This window comes from Lepus europaeus, chromosome Y, assembly GCF_033115175.1.
Source record: "Lepus europaeus isolate LE1 chromosome Y, mLepTim1.pri, whole genome shotgun sequence".
NCBI classification, from domain to species: Eukaryota; Metazoa; Chordata; class Mammalia; order Lagomorpha; family Leporidae; genus Lepus; species Lepus europaeus.
Window position 1 is genome coordinate 30,442,383 of NC_084851.1, and position 12,591 is coordinate 30,454,973.

The 12,591-nt window shown below is 47.2% G+C and overlaps 1 pseudogene; it reads right to left on the minus strand.

Annotated features, from left to right (window-relative positions):
• The window catches only part of LOC133754209 (nuclear receptor subfamily 2 group C member 2-like), an 860,911-nt pseudogene that overhangs the window by 449,643 nt on the left and 398,677 nt on the right, over positions 1–12,591 (minus strand).

Consider the following 12,591-nt stretch of genomic DNA (forward strand, 5'->3'; position numbering starts at 1 on the left):
ATGGGAAGCAGTGCAGCAGGGACTCAGACAAGTGCTTGGGTTTAGGGTGCGGGCACCATAGGCAGCACCCAGCAACAGATGTCCATGTCAGTTTGACTTAATCACTCTACATGATAAACTTTGAAACATCACATCATGCTCCATGCCTGAATAACGTTATAATTTGTCAGTTAGAAATATCATTTAAAAAATACCACCCTACATCACCTGTCCATAAACAAAGAGGGAATATTTCCTGCTTTGTATGTTGAGGCCAACAGAACTAAGAGACTGAAAACTAGCAAGCATATCATGAGCAAAGAACAAAAAGAACAAATTCTCAGCAGATTGTGCACAGTGGTATACACACATCACAGCTGAGCAGGGCTTTAATTTAAAAATGCAAAGCTCATTTAATGCCCAAATGTCAGTGAAGATGTTTCACCTTCTGAACAGCAAAAATCATGTCTCAGTGGCATTTTTGAAAAGCTGTTAATAGGCCAGCACTGTGGCTTAACAGGCTAATCCTCCACCTTGCAGCGTCAGCCTACTGGGTTCTAGTCACGGTTAGGGCGCCAGATTCTATCCCGGTTGCCCCTTTTCCAGGGCAGCTCTCTGCTATTGCCTGGGAAGGCAGTGGAGGATAGTCCAAGTCCTTGGGCCCTGCATCTGCATGGGAGACCAGGAGAAGCACCTGACTCCTGGCTTCAGATCAGCACGATGCACTGGCCGCAGTGGCCATTGAAGGGTGAGCCAATGGCAAAAGGAAGACCTTTGTCTCTGTCTCTCTCTCACTATGCACTCTGCCTTTCAAAAGAAAAAAAAAAAAGAAAGAAAAAAGCTGTTAATAAAATCAACCCTTACACATAACAAAGATCTTTCAGCACTAGGGACAGAAGAGAACTTCTTCAAGGAGATAGTATGAGCGTGCCAGACAGCATGGCTGATGTCAGCAATGAAGCCCTCCCTCTGCCCGTGATTAACCCATGGGCCCAGGAAGAGCTGACGGGGAGATTGGAAAACAGTCTGTACAGGATGATCTTAGCACACAGCACAGCAGATTCCATGCAGTGCAGCTAAGGAGTCCTTAAGGGGACCTCAGTGCCAACAGGAACCTGGCATTCAAACAGAAGAAAGGTTCCACAAACTAGAGCTCCACCTTAAGAACCAAGGCAACAGAAACAGAAAAAAAAGGTAAAATTTTCTGAAAAAATAAAAGTCAATGAAATAGAAAACAGAGAAAGATTTCAAAAAACCAAAACTAGTTCTTTAAGAACATAATACAATGGGTAAATCTAAAGTCAGATAAATAAATTACAGTGCAGGAATGAGAGTGGGGCATTGCCATAGATGACATGAACAGAAATGTTTAATAAGGGATTCACACACACAGCTTTCCACCAACAGATTCAGCAATTTAGACTGAAATAGATTACTTAACAGACACAAACAACCAAGGCTTACCCTGGAATAAACAGGCCACATAGCCACGTGTCAAGCACTCACTAGCATTCATGGTTAAAATTCTCCCTGCAAGGAAGACCTCAGCCCTAGAGGGCTTTGCTGGTTACTTCTGTGAAACATTTAAGGAAGGTGATTCCAATTCTACACCGATTCCTAGGAGGAATCACTTCCCAATCACTGCTGAGACATCAGCATTGACCTAACAGGCAATTACAAGGAAACAAAACCCCACAGGCTAATGTCTTTCATGAACACAGATGTGAAAATGTAATATTTTAATAATGATTTCAATATATAAAAATGTCACACCAAGTGGAATTTTCCCCAGGAATATAAAGATGATTTTACAATTGAAAAATCAATTAGTTTACTAAATTTATGGACTAAAAAAAAAGTGAAAACACAGAACCATCTAACAGACGCAAAACATTAAAAAAAAACCTGAAGAAGCACTCAATAGAATCCAATGACCATTTATGATAGAAACTTTGCAAACTAGGAATAGAAGGGAACTTTCTCAACTTAATGAAGATGCTCTACAGAAACCCACAGCTAATTTCATCATAATCAGTGGAGAAAGGCTCTATATTTTCTCCCTGAGAGCAGAGAAAGGCAAGCTGTCCTCCCTCACCATCTCCATCCACATCATTAAACTGAAGAATCCATCACAGTGAGGAGAGAAACATAAAGAAGTAGACAGTGTGGCAACAAAGCACACAGTCTGGACACAACTGTATTTACTTAGAGGTAACATTGATGTCTTTGTAGAAAATCCTTGGGCATTGACAAAAGAAAAATACTGGAATTAATAAGTGAGTTTACAAAGGTTATAGGATATGATTAGCATATTATAATTACTTATATTTTTATATTCCAGTAAGAAACAATCAGATATTGTAATTTTAAGATACCTATGATAGCATAAAAATAAAAAAAATCCTTAGTGATAGATATTTTTAAGATTTATTTATTTATTTGAAAGGCAGAGTCAGAGAGAGAGAGAGAGGTCTTCCATCTGCTGGTTCACTCCCCATATGGCCACAATGGCCAGAGCTATGCTGATCTGAAGCCAGGAGCCAGGAGCTTCCTCTGCTTCAAGCATTTGAGCTGTCTTCTACTGCTTTCCCAGGTCATAGCAGAGAGCTGGTGTGAAGTGGAGCAGCTGGGACTCGAACCAGTGCCCATATGGGATGCTGGCACTGCAGGCAGCAGCTTTACCTGCTATGCTACAGTGCTGGCCCCTTTAGTGATAGATTTTTTTAAAAAAGATTTATTTATCTATTTGAAAGTCAGCGAAGTATACAGTAATTAGAAAAAAAAACCCTCCCTTTCAGACCAAAGGGAAAGAAAGTTTTAAAGTGAGAATATAATTTTCCTCATGGGCATTGTCTACCTTAGAAAAACTACTACAGAACATGCCTGTGACTATAGACTTGTAGTTCAGGCCACCAAAGATTAGAGATGGGACACAGGCACTCCCTTGACTTGCATCGTCTGGTCTGCTTTAACACAAACCAGGAGGAAAAGAAAGCTAGGCATCAGAAGCAATGGGTGGCAGGCCTATTAATGGCTGATCTGTTCAGTGATCTGCCCTCAAGGAGACCCAACAGGCCAGTCCACTGCAGTGGCTTTCAATGTGGTAAGCCTGGGCTTCAGCAGAAGTCAGCTTGTGAAGAGCCCTGGCAGCTCTGCCAAGAGTTGGATCACTGGAAATGGACCTGCCCTGGAGTCGAAGGATGCCCAGGTCAGAGCCACAGATCTTATTGGCTCTAAGCTGAAAAGCCCTTCACTCAGCCCAACTTCCAAAGTGACCACTGCAGTTGAGGGGACAGCCAAGTAGGGTCAGCAACATTGCAGGCAGAACTGTAAATTTCTTGTTAGAGATGCCCCCTGCCTTTACCTGGCCAGCTCTCCTCCCAGACCAGCCAAGTAATGAAAGTCAACAGAGTGCCTTCCCCTAGGAGGTTCACACCTCCCTTAGGATATACCCCATGTGAAGAGATAGATAGGTCTGGGCCTCTTAACTTACAAGGCCTAAAGCCCAACAGATTATTATCAAGCCCCTTCTATCAGGTTCTATTTGCCTCTCAATCAGAAAACTTAATTGTAGCTTAGACAGCACCTTTCTTAGCTCCTCTAATGATGACTCTGTCCTTTGTTCTGGACCCTGTCTGGTCCACTTGGGCCTCATTCCTTTGTAATCATGACCTCTACTCTACCACCAATGGCTCTACTCCCAACCTGTGTGTACTGATGGTCCTCTTCCCCACTTAATGCTGTATAATTGTTCAGACCTGGTTAAGGCCACTCTTGGGATCATTGGTTACTATCCTCACCCTGTCTTTTATGACCTTGTCTAAATATGATCGGAGTCGGGGAACTTGGAGGGCTTCCATGGCCTTGGCAACTCATGATGACAGCCTAGGGTGGTTACTGGCGCCATAAACTAGAGTGTCAGTTTGTTGGGTCAACAACAGGAGCCACTGTGCGCTTGCTCCTGATGTGGGATCTCTGTCCTTAATGTACTGTACGTTTTGATTTGATGCTATAACTAGTACTCAAACAGTATGTTTCACTTTGTGTTTCTATGTGGGTGCAAACTGTTGAAGTATTTATACTGAATTGATCTTCTGTGTATAAATAGAATTGAAAATGAATCTTGATGTGAATGGAAAGGGAGAGGGCGTGGGAGAGGGGAGGGTTGCGGATGGGAGGGAAATTATGGGAAGGGGAAGCCATTGTAATCCATAAGCTGTATACTGGAAATTTATATTCATTAAATAAAAGTTAAAAAAAAAAGAAATCTTTTCAGAATAAAAAAATTAAAAAAAAAATAAAACAATGCTTTTTTTTTTAAAAAAAAAGAAAGTCATAGTTACAGAGAGAGAGAGAGAGAGAGAGAGAGAGAGAGAGAGGTCTTACAACTGCTCATTCACTCCCCCAGATGGCCACAAAGCTGGAGCTGAGTCAATCTGAAGCCAGGAGCCAGGAACTTCTTCCAGGTTTCCCACATGGGTGAAGGGGCCCAAGGACTTGGGCCATCATCTACTGCTTTTCTACGCCACAGCAGAGACCTGGATTGGAAGTGCAGCAGCCGGGACTCAAATCGGTGCCCATAGGGGATGCTAGCATTGCAGGTGGTGGTTTTACCTGTTACACCACAGCGCTGGTCCCAGTGATAGATTTTTAAAAAGAGGTAACCAAGATTCATACATCATAAACTTCAAAAACACCACCTACAGAATCAGAAGAAACCCTAGACATATGAAGAAACACACTATGTCCATAAATCAGCAAGCTGAGTATTAAGATGTCAATTCTCCCCAAATCAGTCATACTGCCCATCAATCCCAATCAATATCCCCAGAAGAGCTTTTCAGCAGATACTGACAAAATGATTCTAGAATGCATATAAAATGCAAAAGGCATAGAAAACTAGAAAATTGTGAAAAAGGACAGAGTTGGAAGACTGAGGCAAGCTGGTTTCAAGATTTCTTAGAGACCAACTGTGGTATCAGCAAAACAATGCAGCATTGGTAGAACACAACACAAAGTCTAGAAATAGACCAGCAGAGACACAGGCACAGCTGGCTTCCAGGGAAGGCATCAAGGGATTTCAGCGGGGGAAAGGATGTCTTTCTGACAGATGTTCCTGCAGGAAATGTATGTTCAAAAGCAAAAATGAACCCAGCCTCTTACCAATCACTCTGTGTAAAGACACACACCCAGAGGTAAAAGTGGAACTACGAAACCACAATAAGCCACGAGAGGAATGCTTCTGGACCATAAGCTTGGCCAACGTTTCTTTAAAAAGGACACATAAGTTCCAAACTGCAAAGGAAAGCAACAGATGACCTGGACTCCATTGAAGCTGAACCTGTTGCTCTCCAATACCTGGTATCAGAAGAAAAAGGCAGGGCGCCTGGCCGGAGGAAACATGTGGAACACCGACAAGCAACCAGGGACCTGTGACTGCAGCTGAATGGGGAAAACAGGGGAAAGCTGCTAATGAAACACTCATGGCAAGCAGGTGCACAAAAAGACACTTGGTGCTGTCAGTCATGGGAAACACAGTAAGTCAGAGATACCTACTGACCGCCAGGATGTCTAAAATTAAGTCAGATCATGCCAAGCATTAATGAGAATATGAAGCACCCAGAAATTTCATTCTCTGCTGCTAGGATCTACAACACTTTGGAAAACACACTGCAGCTTCTTAAAGCGTTAACCACACCCACAGCCTGGGAACCAGTCCTCTCACTTCTGGTCACTTACCCAAGCAAGAAACTGAGAGCCCAGACAAGCCTGTGCATACATGTTCACAGTTGTTTGATTTGTAACAGCCTGGAACTGGAGGTTGGTCACATACCCAGCAGCAGATGAATGGGTGAGGGAGCTGCTGCCTCTGTGCCATGGATACTCAGCAACAGAAAAGGAGCACTTTGGAAATCTGGGGCAACCCATGGGGTAGGTAGGCAGGGGTCGTGCACAGCAAGCGGTAATGCCTGGGGTTGGCGGCTTCTTCCTTGCCTTCACTGCAGAGACAGGTCCATGCAACCACTTATATTCAACAGCACCACAAGCAATGGAAAATAATGATTTTCAACTATCGTGATGAAAGCATGAAAAGATTTCACAAACTGAGAATAAACCTAACAAAAGATAGGCAATCTCCCTACATTGAAAATTATGACACATGATTGAGTGAAATCAAAGAAGACCTACATACACAGAGGAAAGTTCCACATGACAGGAAGACACAATATTGTCAAACTGTCACTTCTGGGAGTGATGGTCTCAATCACATCCCCAAGGCGGCAGTGTGTGTTCAGCTGTGAAGATGCCAGTTGGGAAGCCAGCATCCCACAGCAGAGTGCCTGAGCTGGAGCACCAGCCTTACCCCACTTAAGTTTCCTGAAGATGTGCACCACAGGGGGCAATGGTGATGGCTCAGGCTCAAGTACTTGGGTCCCTGACACCTCGTGGGACACTGGGGTGGAGCTCCTGACTCCTGACTTTGACCTAGCCCAGTTTTAACCCTTGTGGGCTTTGGGGGAGGGAACCACTGGATCTCTCTTTCTCTCTCTGCCTCTCAAATAAATGAAATAAATAAATGATTTTTTTTCAAAGACACAAACAAAACTCCAATGGCTTTTTGGTGGGAATTGAGAAAGAACTGTTAACATTTATATTGAAATGCAAAAGATGTAGTGTAGCCAGAACAATCTTAAAGATTAAGACAAACTTGGTGGAATGATGTCACCAGGCTTCAAGACTTAGTAAAAAAAAATACAGTGGGCAAGATGGTGTGGAACTGGTACCAGGATAAACAAAGACACCCACAGAGCAAAGCAGAGGATCCAGAGGAAGAATACACACCTGTATCTGAACAGCAGTGTCACCGAGAAAGGTTGCTTTGCTCCAGAAACTGCTGCCACAGCAACCACACGTTCACATTTTGAAAAGGAGGAATATGATCACCCTCTGGCCCACAGTGTATGCGAGAGTAAATTCTAGATGGCTAGCAAAACTAAACATAAAAGGGAAAATGGTGTAACTTTTATAAGAAGACAAAGGAGAAACTGTGTCTGCCTTTGAATAAGCAAAGATTTCTTATTCATTTATGTACTTATTTGAAAGGCAGAGTTACAGAGAAACAGAAAGAGAGAGAGAGAGAGAGAGAGAGAGAGAGAGAGAGAGAGAGAGAGAGAGAGAGAGAGAGGAGAGAGAGGAGAGGTCTTCCATCTGCTGGTTCACTCCCCAAATGGTCACAATGACCAGGGCTGGGCCAAGCTAAAGGCAGGAGCCAGGAGCTTCTTCCAGATCTCCCACATGGGTACAGGGGCCCAAGCACTTGGGCCATCTTTTGCTGCTTTTCCAGATACATCAGCAGGAAGCTAGATTGAAAATGGAGCAGCCAGGACTCCAGCAGGCATTGATATCAGATTCTGGGGTTGCAGGAAGCAGCTTAATCTGCTGTGCCACAACACCAGCCCCACAAGGTTTCTTTAACTGAAAACAAAGACACAAAACTTAAAGGAAAAAAAATTAACAAAGTCCATTGCATTAAATTAATTAAAACACTGAAAAAGAAAGCCATATAGCAGGAAGAGATATTTACACCTCTTTTATCTTACAAGAGTGACATCCAGAATTCAGTAAGCATTCCTACAGTAACTAGATTGAAAAACAAACCATGTGATGAGAAAATGGGGCAAAAACCTGACACAGCAGTTCACAAAGCGGGACCTCTGAGTGTCAGAAGACACATGGAATGAGCTGTACATCGCTGCTTGTGGAGAAATGCAAAATGCACACAAAAAACCAACATAATTCTAAGAGAGAGCCTGCAGAAGGACTGAAGGCACACAACACCAAGAACAACACCTGGTGAGGATAAGGGCCAAAGGGAACTCCAGTGCCCAGTGGGCAGAGATGCAGGGTGCAGAGCCACTGGGAAGCTCTAGTAGGATCCATGGCACAAGTAGACCCATGCTGCAGGATCCGGCACGGCTGCATCTCAGCTTGTCCAATGGGACTGCGTGCACAAATGCAGAATGGCCATTGCAGCACCATTCCTGAGGGCTGCAGCAAGTCAGCCACCTGCCAGCTGCAGCATCTTCACACTGCATGCATGACACTCCACCCAGACAACGCAGAGTCAGAGTGCTGGATGCATTCCTAGCCTAGGACCCTGACCACACAAACCTCACACACAGGGAAGAGTGAGGTGCAGCCTCAGGATTCGAAGTAGCAGCTACAGACAGGTAAAGAAGCGGCTGCCGAGAGCTATTCCTGCTCCATTCCAGGGTCTGGGTGCTGGTGATGGCAGATCATTCACTCCCTGAAAATTTGCTCATGATGGAGGTCCTACATACAAAGCCAAGGTCGACTTCTGGCAGAAGGTGCTGTGATAAAAACTGTCAAGGTGCTGCAGAGAGAATTTGGTTAGGGTGGTCGGTCAGGGAGGCCTCCTTAGACGAAGTGTTCTGCAGCTGAGAGCTGGAGGGAGAAGAGCTTCCCAGGCAGAAGGAATAGCACGGACAAGGCTTTGGGCCTGGACGTGCCTGGAACAGTAATGTGAGAGGAGTTGATGCCGAGTATCCTGCTCCTGTGTCCAGTGAGTTGGAATGTGCAATTGATATGGAAAATTGGCAAATAATCTAAAACCAGAAGCCCCGACTCCCCAGAAATAATACCACTGGCTGGCAGGCAGTGGTTGTGTCCAGCAAAACTGTCTTGCTTGGTCTTTAGCCATCTTCAGGATTTGCCCCTGCATGCCCTGGGCTCTGGCTCTCAGCCTCCTCCCCTCTCCCCCTAGCAAAGCTGAGAGCTGCACCTGCTGCTTTTCAGCACCAACTATTTCAGTACAGAGTAGGGGCTGGCACACTGGGGCCCACAGGGTATTTGGCCTGTTTTTATCCACAAAGTTTTATTTGTTTACAGATCACTCCTTGTGATTCTGCTACAAAGATGGGGGTTGAGTTGTTGCCAAGGAAACCATTAGGGCTGCAGCACCTAAAATCCAGGGATCTGGCCCTTTCAGGAAAAGGTTTGCAGACTGGGTCACCCCAACGCCCTATACCTCTGTGGCCACTGTTTTCTGTATCCACATCAAAGCCTGATACACCACACATGTGATACCTTCCCTCCCACACGCACACAAAACAAAGGGTCTGGAGAAGACCCACACACGCACAGCTACACAAAGCTATCACTCAGCTGAGCAAATCCTGCACTGCAGAACACTGTACACTGGGGCTGTTTCTGTCCAATCAGCCACAAGTGACGGGGACCTTACTTCCAGCCAAGCAGTGTGTGACCATCTGCAAGCCCCATCTTATCACTCAGGGGGCTGGGTCGCCCAGTGGTAGACACTGACGTGGACTTGGGCCACCTTCCACTGCTTTCCCAGGACACAGCAGAGAGCTGGATCCTAAGAGGAGCAGCCGGGACTAGAACTAGTGCCCATATGGGATGCTGGTGCCTCAGGTGGAAGATTAACCTACTGCACCACAGGGCTGGCCACCAAGACTTATTTATCTTTTTACAAAAGGCAGACTTACAGGGAAGGGAGAGGGGAGAGGGGAAAGGGAGAAAGAGAGAGAGAGAGAGAGAGAGAGAGAGAGAGAGAGAGAGAGAGAGAGAGAGAGAGAGAGAGAGAGAATCTTCCATCCCCTAGTTCACTCCACAAGGGGTGGCAACAGCTGGGGCTAGGGCAGGCAAAAGCCAGGAGCCAGGAACTTCTTCTGAGTCTCCTGCCAGAAGGGTACTCAAGGTCTTGGGCCATCATCTGCTGCCTCCAAGGTGTGTTAGGAGGGACTTGGGTTAGAAGTGGGCAGCCAGGACTTGAACCAGTGCTCATATGGGATGCCAGCCACTGGCTTTAAATTCTGTGTTCTTCCCACTACGTCTTATGAAGCTATTAGTGTATGTTATGACACTGTGTCAAAGGCAAACCACCGGCCATCAGCTCTGCTGACCTGCGTGAGTGGGCCAGGGTCACCCTCACAGACATGGGGACACACGCTGCTGGGTGCTCATTGGGTGTCAGACACTATCCCAAGCATCCAACATGGATAATATGCAAGGCACCCTAAAGAAGGTGCTACTCCCACATGGCAGAAGGCAGACTCTCACATGAATCTGTATGACCACTGCACACAACTCGCTCCCACCCCGGGGAGGAGAGAGTTGGACCCCAAGCAAGCAATTACTGTGTCTGTCTTTCTGTCTGTCTTCCTGGCAGCAGTGACCTGCATAGTGCAGTACAAGGAGCCCTGTCACTGCCTCCCCTGGCCCATATGGATTAGGGCACACAGATGCCTTTACCCAAGGCAGGAACAGGCCTGGCAAGCAGGCTCTGCAGCAGGGTCCCAGTGTGAGGAGGGGTGAGGGGACCATCACTAACTGACTGTGGGACCCTTTTGTCTGCCCACTGGCTCTGTCTGTGGATTCCTCCCATGGTGCCAGAGGGCTCAGGGGCCTGAAGAAGTCAGCTCCCCAACACTGCAAAAGTAGATCCCCCAAATCCTCTGCTGGCTTGTTTCCTGCCCTCTGTGGAACTCACTACTCAGCTAAAAAGACCCCGTTGGGGAGGGACAATCTCTTCAAGCCGAGGTCTCGGACAAACAGAACACCCATGGGCAAAAGGTGAAGCCGGGACTTCATCAGACGCCATCCACAAAAACTAACTCAAAGTGCTTCGCAGACCAAACCCAGTAGTGGGTACAGAAAGGTCTTGGGGTAGAAAACATGACAGAAGATTCCAGTCCTGCTAATAGTTCCCCAGATCCAACACCCAAAGCACTGGCAGCCAAGCAAAAGCAGAGTGAGACCATGTCAAATACCAGAATTCCTGCACTGCAAAGCAACAATCAACAAAATGAAAAGGCAATCTGTGGAGAGGGCAGACCCATTTGCAAACTCTCTGCTGAGGGGTTGCTGCCCAATAAATACAGGAAACCCCTACAGCAGAATAGCAAACAAATGCACCCCATCCTAGGATGAGCAAAGGAGCTGAATGGGCAGCTCTCCAGAGGAGACCAACACACAGCCAACAGGTGCAGGTAGATGTGCTCAGCATCACCAACCCTCAGGTAGAAGCCCACCAGAACTACACAGAGACTTCGCCTCACACCAGTTAAGACAGTGTCATATCAAGATGCGTAAAACACATGTGGTGCACGGCCATCATAGAAGCCAGCAGGGAAGTCCCTCCAAAAATTAAACCTAGAACCATCATATGATCCAGCAACCCCACTCTGGGGTATATTCTGCAAAGGAATTGAAACCACGATCCCAAAAAAGATACTGCACTCCCGTGTTTATAGCAGCATTGCCCAAATGTCCCCCGACCTCAGCTGCCTACATAGTGGAGTACTATGCAGTCGGAAAAAGGAAGGGAACCCTGGCATTGGTGACTACATGGACAGTTCCCGGGGATGCTGTGCTAATGGGAACAGCCAAGTGCACCTGCTACATGAAGAGACTGCACAGATGAGGACTCTAACCACGTCAGGGAAGCAGACAGGAAGAGCAGTGCTAGGGCAAGCAGGGGTGGCCCACAAGCATGTTTCAGTCACGCAAAGTGCCTAAGTCCTGGAGCTCCATGCCTGTGGTTACAACCCAGGTTGTATGCCGGGAGTTCACTAGGAGGGGAGAGCTCTGGTTAGGTTTTCATGTTGACAATAAAGAAGGTGGGAGGAAACTAGCAGACCATGGCAGCTATAGGCTCAGACTGTGCAGCTGATGCACCTGGGGACTTGTACTTGGGATTAGGGCAGTCTAAAGCCCTCATCTACAGCACTGGCCTGGGCATAAACATCATTAGGATTTAACCAGGGTCGGATTTCACCAGCCTTGCCCTGAGTTCCAAGACCCAGTCCAGAGCCCACATTCCTGACCAATTCCCAGTGGCTGCACTCTTCCTCCTGCTGTCAGTTCACAAGTGGGAGAGGGCTGGTGAAGGCAGACCCTCATGCCCCAGGCTGACACTACAGCAAGTGGCACCTGGGTGTCACAGTCACCAGCCCTGAGGGTATGGGGGTGCACAGGAGGCCAGCATACCACGGGGCAGAGCTCTACTGGAAACTGGGCTGCATCTAGAAGCTGTATCTGTGAGCACGGCCCGGGGGTGGCACCTCAGGGCCTTACCTGGAGCTGGGTCTCACCTGAGCTTCACCAAGGCAGAGTTCTGTGCAGTCGGCCTGAGTGCCTGGAGGAGGGTGGAGTGTCCTGGGAGCCAGCAGCAGGGACCCGTGTGGCACCAGCTTTGACTATGGTGGGTCCAATCATGGGTTTAAGTCTAGGGTCATGGCTTCGTGCCTGGGGTCTCTCGCAGGCCGGAGGCGCCTCAGCACTGGAAGCTGGGTGGGGAGCAGACAGGTTGGGGACCCATCCCTTCCGGCTTTCTTCTTACACAAACACCTGGCACTGAGGCCCGTCAGCTGGCACCCTGGGATCTCTGCCAAGGCCTGTCTGCTCCTGGGCTCTTGGGAAGCTGGCCTGGTGTGCGCACAGCTGTGCAGACCACAGTCTGTGAGGTGAGCCCACCAGTGCATGCATGCCACAACCTCTTCCCCCAATGCCATCTTTCTTCAGTGTCTGTGTTGTGCACCTGAAGCAGGTGGATGTATGATAATTCCA